At 43.9% G+C, this 11,095-nt stretch overlaps 1 long non-coding RNA gene across 1 annotated transcript in view; it reads right to left on the bottom strand.

Annotated features, from left to right (window-relative positions):
* Positions 1 to 1,219: 1,219 nt before the first annotated feature.
* The window catches only part of LOC123572866 (uncharacterized), a 36,036-nt gene continuing 26,160 nt past the window's right edge, over positions 1,220 to 11,095 (bottom strand). Inside the window, exons 3-5 of the long non-coding RNA XR_006697400.3 lie at positions 9,002 to 9,091; positions 7,924 to 8,096; positions 1,220 to 3,403 (exon numbers count right to left, since the gene is read on the bottom strand). This is a non-coding gene — a long non-coding RNA (uncharacterized lncRNA). The remainder of the gene's footprint in view (positions 3,404 to 7,923; positions 8,097 to 9,001; positions 9,092 to 11,095) is intronic.

Genomic DNA, 11,095 nt, shown 5'->3' with positions numbered 1-11,095 from the left:
TCAGATAGAAAAATGACTATAAAAAACAAATTCGTAAAATGTGTAGAAGATTATGTAAGAAAATCCCTTTACAAATTTAAAACAGAGACATTTATTATACAAGACAAGGATGTACAAATATTAAAGAAAACACTTGATAAATTAGACCACATTAAACTTTGAGAATTTAATTTTAACTTAAGTAATCAATTTAATTATATATATTGATCAAAAAACGCAACAAAGGGTGAAAAAAGTTAAAAACTGAAAGAGAAATGTTTGTATTACATAAAACTAGTAAGGAATGCATGCACAGAAGATATAAAGAGCTACAAATTATAATAAAATGACAAACAGCTCAATAGAATAAAAAAGTGAGAGCCTTGAGCCATCACTTAGCAGAGGAGGAAAGATGAATAGCCCATAATCATATGCTTCATCTCAGTGGCACTGGGGCAGGGCAGCTGGAGACCACAGTGACATGCCATTTCACCTCCACCAAATTGGCCCATCTTAAAAGCAGACATTAGGGAGGGCATGCAGGAACACCAGCTCTCATCCGCTGTGTGGGAGGGTGTACATCAGTGGAACCCCTTGGAAAAGGTCTGGAATGACTCACCAAACTAGAACATGCCTATATTCTATGCATAGTGACTCTACTCCTAGACACACACCTGGAGAAACTAGTGCTGTGTGCCGGACCTGAGCAGTAGTCCACAGTCACACTGTAACAATTGGGAGTCCACGTGCACACAAGGTGCACAGCTTGCAGGAAACCCAATTGCCCCAAACTCTGACCACATCTCAGTGCATATCATGCCTAAATCAGCTATGGGGCAGTCACACAGGGAGTCCTACACAGCAGTGGAAGTGAATGAAACTTGGGGGCACACATCAACACAGGTGAATCACAACCCTAATTGAGTAAAACAGCAAGTCACAGAAAAAAAATATGGTATAAAATTCCAGTTAAATAAAATATGAAAGAAACAAACACTAAAAACTACACTATGTGTGTACATGATTATGTATCTACATCTATATCTACCTACCTGTCATCCATCATTTATGCATCATCTACTTATGTATCTATTTACCCATCACCAGTCATCTATCTATCCACCTATCTCCCATCTATATATCATCTATCTATCTATCTATCTATCTATCTATCTATCTATCTATCTATCTATCTATCTATCTATCTATCCACCTGTCTCCCATCTATATATCATCTATCTGTCTATCTATCTATCATCATCTATCTATCTATCTATCATCTATCTATCTATCTATCATCTATCTATCCACCTATCTCCCATCTATATATCATCTATCTATCATCTATCTGTCTATCTATCTATCTATCTATCTATCTATCTATCATCTATCATCTATCTATCCACCTATCTCCCATCTATATATCATCTATCTATCTGTCTATCTATCTATCATCATCTATCTATCATCTATCTATCTATCTATCTATCTATCATCTATCTATCTATCTATCTATCTATCTATCTATCTATCTATCTATCATCTATCTATCCACCTATCTCCAATCTATATATCATCTATCTATCATCTATCTATCTATCTATCTATCTATCTATCTATCCACCTGTCTCCCATCTATATATCATCTATCTATCTATCTATCTATCTATCTATCTATCTATCTATCAATCATCATCTATCTATCCACCTATCTCCCATTTATATATTATCTATCTATCTATCTATCTATCTATCTATCTATCTATCTATCTATCATCTATCTATCCACCTATCTCCCACCTATATATCATCTATCTATCTATCATCTATCTATCTATCTATCATCTATCAATCTATCATCTATCTATCTAACATATGTCAACCATATACCAATCCATCTTCCATGTATGTTTGTATGTATATATGTATGTAAGTATGTATCTAACATGTATCAACCATCTACCAATCCATCTATGTATGTATATATGTATGTATGTATCTATCTACCTATCAATCATCTATGTATCTGTGTATCCAATTTGTCTATCTATCTATCTATCTATCTATCTATCTATCTATCTATCTATCTAACATATATCAGCCATCTACCAATCCATCATCTATGTATGTATGTATGTATGTATGTATGTATCTATCTATCTATCTATCTATCTATCTATCTATCTATCTATCTATCTAATCTATCCTTTAGCTAGTTGGCCATTCAGGATAACAGTTAACTGGGCACAACAGAGCTTCTATCTATGTTAGCAGGGATATTGTATTTCTTCAGTTGTTTGGAAGATAGATGGGCATTTGTTTCACTATTATTTGAATGAAATATGGATATTCTATTTACTGTTTTGTGTGAAAAATATATTTCACAAATTTTCTCTGCAGGTAAGTGTTTTTTTTCCACTTACTTATACCACCATTTATTTTATACGAAGATGTTTTAATTAAACATTTACATATCCATAGACATAAAGAGACTGAATGTTAAAAAAAAAAAACAGATTAGATTGGTCTCCAAGCCAGGGGAGCTGTAAACATTTGTAAAGTAACTATGACTATTTTAGCTAAGTAATAATGAATAGTTTTATCTATAAGGCAAGTTTTCCTTTCTGAATGATAAGTTGTTTTCACTCAACGTCTTTCAAGTTCCTGTTCTTACATGGCTGTTGTAGGTGATTGCCCAGGAAGTCGCTTTGCTGTGGCGATGACGGTTCGGGACATTTATCTGAGAATGTTCTCAGGACCAACACGTGTGGGGAGGGAAAGCGGCAGATGGGCAGAGGGACAGGTTGGGCTTCCAAGTGGCCAAAACAAAAGCCTCAGGGACCCCACAGGAATATCTCCGGAGTGGGGCAGCCCTTTAAAGTTGTGCGGAATAGGGGTGAGAGGGACAGGGCCCTCTTATCACAAGGACATCACTGAACTGAGGCTACTCCAGGGACCATGGTCAGGGCGGGTCCCTTCAGCAGAGGGCGATGTCTAGAGAGAGGCGGGTAGGGGATGGTGCTGGCAGCACTCACAGCAATGGGGCATGAGCCCCTCTGTCCTTCGGATCTCAGGGAGGCCGGGCTGCGTGTCCCAGCTCCACATCCCCACGGTAAGAACACGTGTTAGGCACCATGGAGTGTCAAGATGCATAAGGTCTGGTCCTGCCCCTGAGGAGCTCACGCTCTCGTGCCGTGGCTGAGGGTGGGCAGAAACTATGTAAGGGCAGGATCCAGATGGAAGCTCCAGAACTGCAGCGAAGGCTTGGGAGGCGCTGGGAGCAGCTCTCCCTGACCGCAAGGAGGGGAATGAAGGCAGGCTGCAGGAACACATCTCAGAGGGCATCTGCGCAGTTACAGGATTTGCTCCCAAAACTCTGGCAGGCGGGGAGGAGGAGGACGACGGGTGTTTTCAGGTGTAGGACCTGGCGAGGGAGAAAGAACTAAGGCCAGAGAGGAAGAGTCCCAGGATACACCGATCTCACTGCTGTGCTGTCTGCGACCCCCAGCCCTGCCTCCTTCCCTCTCCATCCTCAACAGCTTCCTGCCAGCTTCGGGGTGTGGGAAGCCAAGAACAGCGCAGAGGGCTGAGTGGGCAGCAGAGCTGGGTATACAGGCTCGTACAGGTGGGAAATTAAATGAGGCCGGCAGTCCTCCAGCCGACACTGGATAGACACAATGTGATAGGTCACAGCTGACGAAATATGATTCAGGCATGAATAATCATACGTGATCATGTAGCTGACACATGCTGTGACATGGTGGACCTGGAAGACATTACGGGAAAGGAACCAGCCACAAAAGACCACACGTGGTACTACTGCATTTATATGAAATGTGCTGAAAAGGCAAATCCTTACAGGCAGAAAGTAGGTTAGTGGTTGCCAGGGGCTGGGGGTCTGGGGGAACTGGGGAGGGACTGCTTATAGGGATGGGGTTTCTTTTGGGGGTGGTTTAAATGTTCTCAAATTGATTGTGGGAAGATTGCACAACTCTGGGAATGTACTAAAAACCACTGAAGGCTACACTTTAAAGGGGTGAACTCTGTGGTATGTGAACTATATCTCAGTAAAGTTGTTACTGAAAAGAAAGTGAAGCCGTGGGCACGAGGACAAGGCCCACATGGAGATGTAGACAACAACTGGCTGGATAAACTTTTCCTGTTTTTCTTTTTCTTTGATCTGGTTCTCCTGGCCTATTGATCTCTCCTTTACAGAGGCAGTGCTGGGAGCCTGGCGGTGGGTGGGCATTCCCTTCTGTGCCTATTCATCATATATTCTCCATCAGACACCCCTCAAATTACCTCAGAGAAACGGAGGCTCAACACCAATCTAGGTATAGTAACAGAGGTATCAGAACCTCCTTGAAAATGAAACTCTAACTTTGAGACACTCCCTAGCCCCCCATTCTGAGCAGGTGCACCCAATCCATTTCATCTTGTGTGCTGTGCTTTTTCATGCGGCCTGCTGGAACCTTGCACTCCCTCCTCACTCTTGGTCTGCGGCACTAACCCCCTCTGACACTCTGGGCCATTGCTGTCTGCCTCCCTCTGTCAGAACACCAGGCGCGAGCTGAGAGCAGGTGGCACTGCTTGGCACAAGGCAGGGGCTCAGCAAATTCTTGCTGAGGGGATGAATAAATTCCACAACTCGGTGTCCCTGAAAGCCGTATTTCCCATGTGCCTTGATGGATGCTGCAGACAAACCAAGGTAACAGTGCTGTGGCCTGGAGGCCACTCATGTCTGCACAGAAGAAAGAGGAGCAGTATCCTAAACCCATGCCGGCACTGCCTGTTAGTTGTTTTCTGTGCACAGTAATTTATTATCTGTACCACTAATTAAAAAAAAAAGCTACTCTACCTCCTGGAATATGCAATAGGATCCGTGTAAGTTGTATAATGCTGGTCTGGGGATCTCTTTTTCATTTAGCCTACATTTATTGAGCACTTCCTATGCCCCAGATGTTCATTATCTCATTTAATCTTCACAACATAATGTGATAAATACACTAATATTAACCCCATTTTTGAGATGAGAAAACTGAGACTGCAGGTTAGGAGAATTTTCTGGATTCCACAGTCAGTAAGGATCGGGGACAAGGTAATCCCAGGTCTCTCTGTAGTTTGGAAGGAGGAGCTCACACTTCTCCTTGTGCAGCTCGCCATCTCCATGTGCCTTTGACTTCCAGGCATCTCAGCACAAAGCCAGGAGCCCTCCGTGTTCCCGGGATCCCATTACATAGCAGCTCCAGTGTGTCTGCCCAGGGGTCAGTGTCCTCACCTGTAGCCTGTGTCTAGGGCGTTGTGAAGTTTCCTCCTATCTTCTCACCTTCTCTTTCTCTCCTACCTGCAGCAGGAGCTTCACAGTTCCTCAGGGTTCAATGGCTGTGGATCCTGCTCCAAGACGGACCACACCTGTGGCCTCGCCAGAGGAAGAACCCACCTGCTCCGCCTCTCCCAACATCAGCTGGCCGCTCCCCCCTCCCCAACCCTACCACACAACCGCCTTCTGTCGGTCCCGTCCTGTGCCAGACACTCATCTTTCCCTTCCAGGTCATCACCAGCCACCTCTCCCGAGTTTAGTTCATGAGTTTGCGTGGCCTGGAGTTTCTCTCTGAAGCTTTTGCTGTACATACATACTGAGGAAGACCGCAGAAAAATTCTGAACCACGTATCAATACACGAGTATTACAACAGCAGTTTAACTGCCAAGATGTTTTTGGCACTGATGAATTAAGTTTCACACTCGCTTCCTCAGGACGCCATAGCAAAGCCTGGCAGACTGGTGAGCCTTAAATAACGAGAATTTATGGTATCACAGTTCTGGAGTCTGGAAGCCCAAAACCAGGGTATCAGAGCTGGTTCCTTCTGAGGTCTATAAGGGAAGCTCTGCTCCAGATGGATGGTTGCCTTCTCTCTGTGTCTCTTCCCACCGGCTTCTCTCTATGCACATCTGTCTCTGTTCAAATTTAGCCTCTAATAAGGACATCGATTATATTGGATTAGGGCCCACTTGAATGACATGATTTTAACCCGATTACTTCTTTAAGATCCTATTCCTCCAAATAAGTTCGCATACTGAGGGACTTCAACGTACCTTTTCGGGAGAAAACAATTCAGTCCATAAAAGGTATCAAGAACAAGCTCCTTTCAATTTGGCTGCGTCCTGCTTCATTTAGAATTGGTTTGGAGAACATCAAATAGATGCATTCACAAAACCGTCACACACAGACCTACATAGAATGTCCAGTCCTGCCACACCTCTCGCGGGCTTGTCCTTGTGTCTGCCAGCTCAGAATCTGACCACATGAATCAGAGCCACTGGCTCACTAAAGGCCACCTACGAAGGAGACAGATGTCAAGTTAGAATCACCCGATCTATGAATTGGAAAGGAGAGTTTTGTTTCCTATAGGGGGTTACAGCCTGCAGACTGGCCATCCTGCGGGCTGGGAAGTGTAGCCTCCAGCAGAGACTGAAGGCACGGACTTCTACTGGGGAAAGGTGAGGCAGAAATGGATGCTGAGCAGGTTGGCTAAGTAAACATATTCAGCAGGTTATAGGAGGGAGCTGTGGACAGTCATGGAGGTGGGCGCGCTCATGCATAGTAAGCTAATGTGTATGTCACACGGACATGCTTGCTTTGGGGCAGAGATCTAACCTTTAAATGCATTGCAATTAGGACCTACACATCAAAAGGCGAAGCAAGGGCCTGAAGGCACATAAGGAGAAAGTGACTGAAATCAGCCTCTTGTCAAGTCAAAGCTTTAGTTCTGGCTGGTGGAATAGGGTGTCAACTAGTCAGCTTGCTGCAATTGTTTCGATATTGCTTATTTCATGACCAGTGCTGTTCAGCCACTAGAGAGAAAGAAGAACCTTGTGGCAGTTAGAACAGAGCTTATTGTTTAAGTGTAGGAGGGTGTGCATGGCCTTGGATCTGTTTTATCACTTGGCATCTTATTGCCACAGAGAGTCCACTCCATCAGTCTTAGGATACTCTGTTTTCACACAGGTTACATATGGATGGGTAAACCATCGTACCTTTGGCTCTTTCTGGAACAAAAATGGGCTATGCCATGTAGATGCCAACGATTGTCTCTACGTCCAGGCAGCAGATGCTTGTAAAAACAATGTCAGCATCCACGAACATCAGGGCTGAGTGGGAGTCACGCAGTTCAAAAGATCTGAAAAATGCATGATGGAAGAGTCGCGACTTTTCCACTGTGAGGCTTTCTCCGTTTCTTAGTTTATATATTTCTTCAAGGGAAAGCCTGAGAGGAGCTTTTGATGTGCCCGTTCATGAAGCCCTAACCCTAAGCTGGCCACAGAGAAACATGAACGCTTAGGATCCGGGCATGGCCTGTACCTGCGCTTCCCATTCCTGGTACCCAGCTGAGTTGGGAACGTTTGTCAGCAAGGCTTTTTGAAGTCTGTTCCTGGGAAAGCTGAAATGCATGTCTTTTGTGCTGTGCTTTCTGGGCTGTTTTACACTGTCTTCTGGGAAGCTGTCCACTGACAACGAGATCGCTTTGGAGAAATGATCAAAGGAACCATCTCTGACGGTACCGTCTTCATTTCTGAGCAGCAATAATAGGCGTTCCAGCCCGCACTGTTGTAGGCAGCTACAAATAATGCTGTGTTCCTTTGATCACCGGCTCTTCATTCTGATCTTATTTACTTTTCAGAAACAAACACTTGACAATGGTGGTAGGGATTCTAAGCCGCTCATGTGGGTAGGAAATCTCTATTTTAAAGTGATAGTTTAGACTGAATGGGTCTGTATGTTTGCCCCTGAGCTGAACTCCTCCGTTTTTTAAAAACCATGTCAATGTCTGCAGAGCTGTACCCACAAAAACACTGAAGTCTAGAGGGAAGAAACCGGAAGCCAAACTCCCCTGGCAGGGTTTTCACAGGCCCAGTGACTCCCAGGGACCATCATCATTGCTTACCTGCCAGTTTCCTGCACGAGATACAAACTGCCCTCCGAACTCTGACCTTTTGCTGCTTTTACAAATTCTGATGGTGCAGTTGGGACTGAGGACGTTCAAAAGGCCACGGTGAATTTGTATGCCTTCAGAGCAGGGAGCAGGGGCCTGTTCTAATACGGTAAGCTTGTAAAACACTGTTAAAATAGGCACAAAAGTTTCACACATAAGATATATGAGGATATACAATTATATGGTCTCATGATAGGTCCTATAATCTTCTGTGATACTGTATTTCTACTTTACAATATTTTTTCATCAATCACTGCTCCAAATAAGTCATTACAAAACTTGGCAAACTTTGTCTCCATCTTACGTTAGAGGTGGGGAATATATGAAATTCATCGTTCGCCTGCCCTCTGAGTACCCAGGGAATCTTGTTCCCTTCCTTCTAGAAAACAAACAAACAAAAAACCACAAAAAACCTGCTAAAAGAGCTGTATGGTGTTTTAACTTACCTTACACCATCCCCACCTTCCGTTTAGAAAATGTATTATTTTATTGCAAGTCTTTTTCTGTTGCATTATATCCATGCTATTGTGAGGTAAAAAATGACCACGTCACTGCTCTGTGAGTTTGATGTGACTGGGTGATTCGTGGGACCACCCTAGACAAACAGCTAACCCCCTACAGGTGAGGTGCCTTCTCTGAACCACAGAAGTTCTCTCTTGGGTCTCACCTCTGTCTCCCAAGAGCTGCGTGAACAGACAAAGCCCCAAACTGGTATTCCCACAGCCTCCTGTCCACCTCGGGCCATTTGGTCTCCGCACTCCAGCCACCTCTGTGTCTTGGACCTTCTATCTTGACAAAACAATTGACAGGTGTCCTCAACACCAAACCTTATCCGATCTGGTCCCAGTCTATCAGCAGTTTATCAGGGAAGGAATTCCAAAATAATTCTTATAAACAAAAAAACACCAACTACCTTCTTACACAAAAGACAAACACAAACCATCATGTTAGGGTTGGAAACAGGGAAGGTCAAACATGGCAAAGGGGATACTGTCTGTAGGTATCTGCAGAGTTGAGGACTGTGTCTCACCTGGAAGGCAGGAACTGCATTGAAAGGGATCTATATCAGGCTAGTGTCACTTAGGATTACTTCATGTGGCCATTCTGATTCTTCGTTGCACTGAAATTTGTTCACGCAAAAAAGAAAAAAAAAACTGTTCAAAATAACTAGGCTACTGGAGGTTTGAGATGCCTTTTGTCCAACGCAGACACCGTTTCATTTACTGTGCTGGGAACTACCTGTAGGGCCTATGTTCATGGCAGGGAGGAAGCTTTGGCAAGGACCACCATGGTTTTCCCAAGATTCTGGTGTTCAGGGATCACTTGAAGTTTTGAAAACACACATTATTTTTTCTGAGGTCAAAATTGGTGATGTCAAAACCCTCTGAGGTGGGCTCTACTGCTGTTTTCAAAAGATGAGAAAGGAGAAATCCTGTCTTTAAAAAGGTTCCCAGTCTAATCTGGTAGACCAATGATGCTGGCAGACGCTTCTGAGAGTCAGAATGGTTGGTAGGAGCAGCTCCCCCCTCACACGGAACCTTTTGATGTTCACCCGACCCCACCAACCCTGCATGGAATGCACCAGCATAAGCCACCACGAAACCCTAACAAGGCGTGATTGGGCTTGGAGACCAGAACACTGGGCCAAGAAGCTACAGAGCCAGCTGTGGGACTCATCATGCATGAGTTACCGAATACGCCGTGTCTCAGCTCAGCCCTCTGTGGAAGAGACGCATGCTTTCACCCTGGCCACTAACCTCAAATCACTTTCAGAATAGTGTGGTTCTGCCCCGTGTTGATGTTAACTTAAGTTCAACTCCTGAGAATTACATGAAACAATGGTTCTATGGGCCACAAATGATCATTATTTCCAAGTTTACAACAAACTTTGCCTCACAGAATCCACATTAGTGACATCTCTCTAAAATATAAGAAAATGTGGTGAACATCTCCCCTCTGCCCCGGGCATGATTTCCACCATGTAAGTAAATACACGCTCTGAGTCAAAATAAAATAAGACACAAGATACAAAACAAATTGGCAGTCTCACTTCTTTGTTCAATGCACCTTAGTTTTATGAACAATTAGGCTGCTGCAGCCATGTGATTGTGTGTTGACTTGCACTTCTTTTGGGTAAGGTTGTCAGAAGCAGACAAAAGACCGGGAAGAGCAAGGCTTTTGAGCAAAACTGAGCAGAGACATTCTGAGACCACACACCACACCCAGCACAAGATGCTCCGTGATGTCAAGCGGCATTAGGAAGAAAAGAAAGGCTTTAACCTTGGCACCTTGTACACTGAGCAAAGAACATGAAGAAGGGAAGACCCAAAGATGGGGAAGGATAGATACATTCAGGGGAAAAATCAGGTAACTAGAAGGGCAGCCAAATCTCTAGGCTGGGAACTTGCTGCCCCAGCTTTAAAGCCTGTTTCCCCAGAGCCAGAGGGGGCCCCAGACTCACCCCTCACTCCTCACCTGGAGCTTTTGCTTAAAGAACAAGATTTTGTTTAAAACAATGCCTCCATGCGAAAAGGGGCAGCTGGGAAATTAGAAGCCCCTCATGCTATGCGTTTACTTTTTTAGAGCATGCTCTATCTTGCACACTTTTCCCTTTTACCAGCCAAGACTAACCTACAAAGCACCTTATATTTTTCAAGAGAAAAACAACGTTTTTAGGAAATTGACTAGGCACAAATTATATCAAAAGCATTATTTGAGGGGCTATAATTTTTGCCTAGATTTTTTATTTTTAGAAAATGTTTTAATGTTTTATATTTCAGACTTACGGCTTTTCACTTAGGGTGAAAAATTTTTGTTCATCCTTCATTCGGCTTTCTCAAATATTAACACCCATAACCATAGCACCATGATCAAAGTCATCAAGTTAACAATGATAACACTATTAACTAACCTGTAGACTTCATTCAAGTGTCTCTCTCCCCCACCTCCCTCTCTCTCCCTTTCTCTCTCTGCCTCTTCCTCTCTCTCGGTCTTTCTCCCTATCTCTTCCTCTCCCCCTCCCTGCCATCTTTCCCTGTCTTCTCTCCCCCTCTCTCCCTCCCCCTCTCTCTTTCTCTCCCTTCTCGCTCTGTCTCTCCCTGTCCCCACTCCCTCTCTCTTCTCT

Source organism: Macaca fascicularis, chromosome 4 (assembly GCF_037993035.2).
Source record: "Macaca fascicularis isolate 582-1 chromosome 4, T2T-MFA8v1.1".
NCBI classification, from domain to species: Eukaryota; Metazoa; Chordata; class Mammalia; order Primates; family Cercopithecidae; genus Macaca; species Macaca fascicularis.
This window is presented reverse-complemented; position numbering and strand designations above follow the sequence as displayed.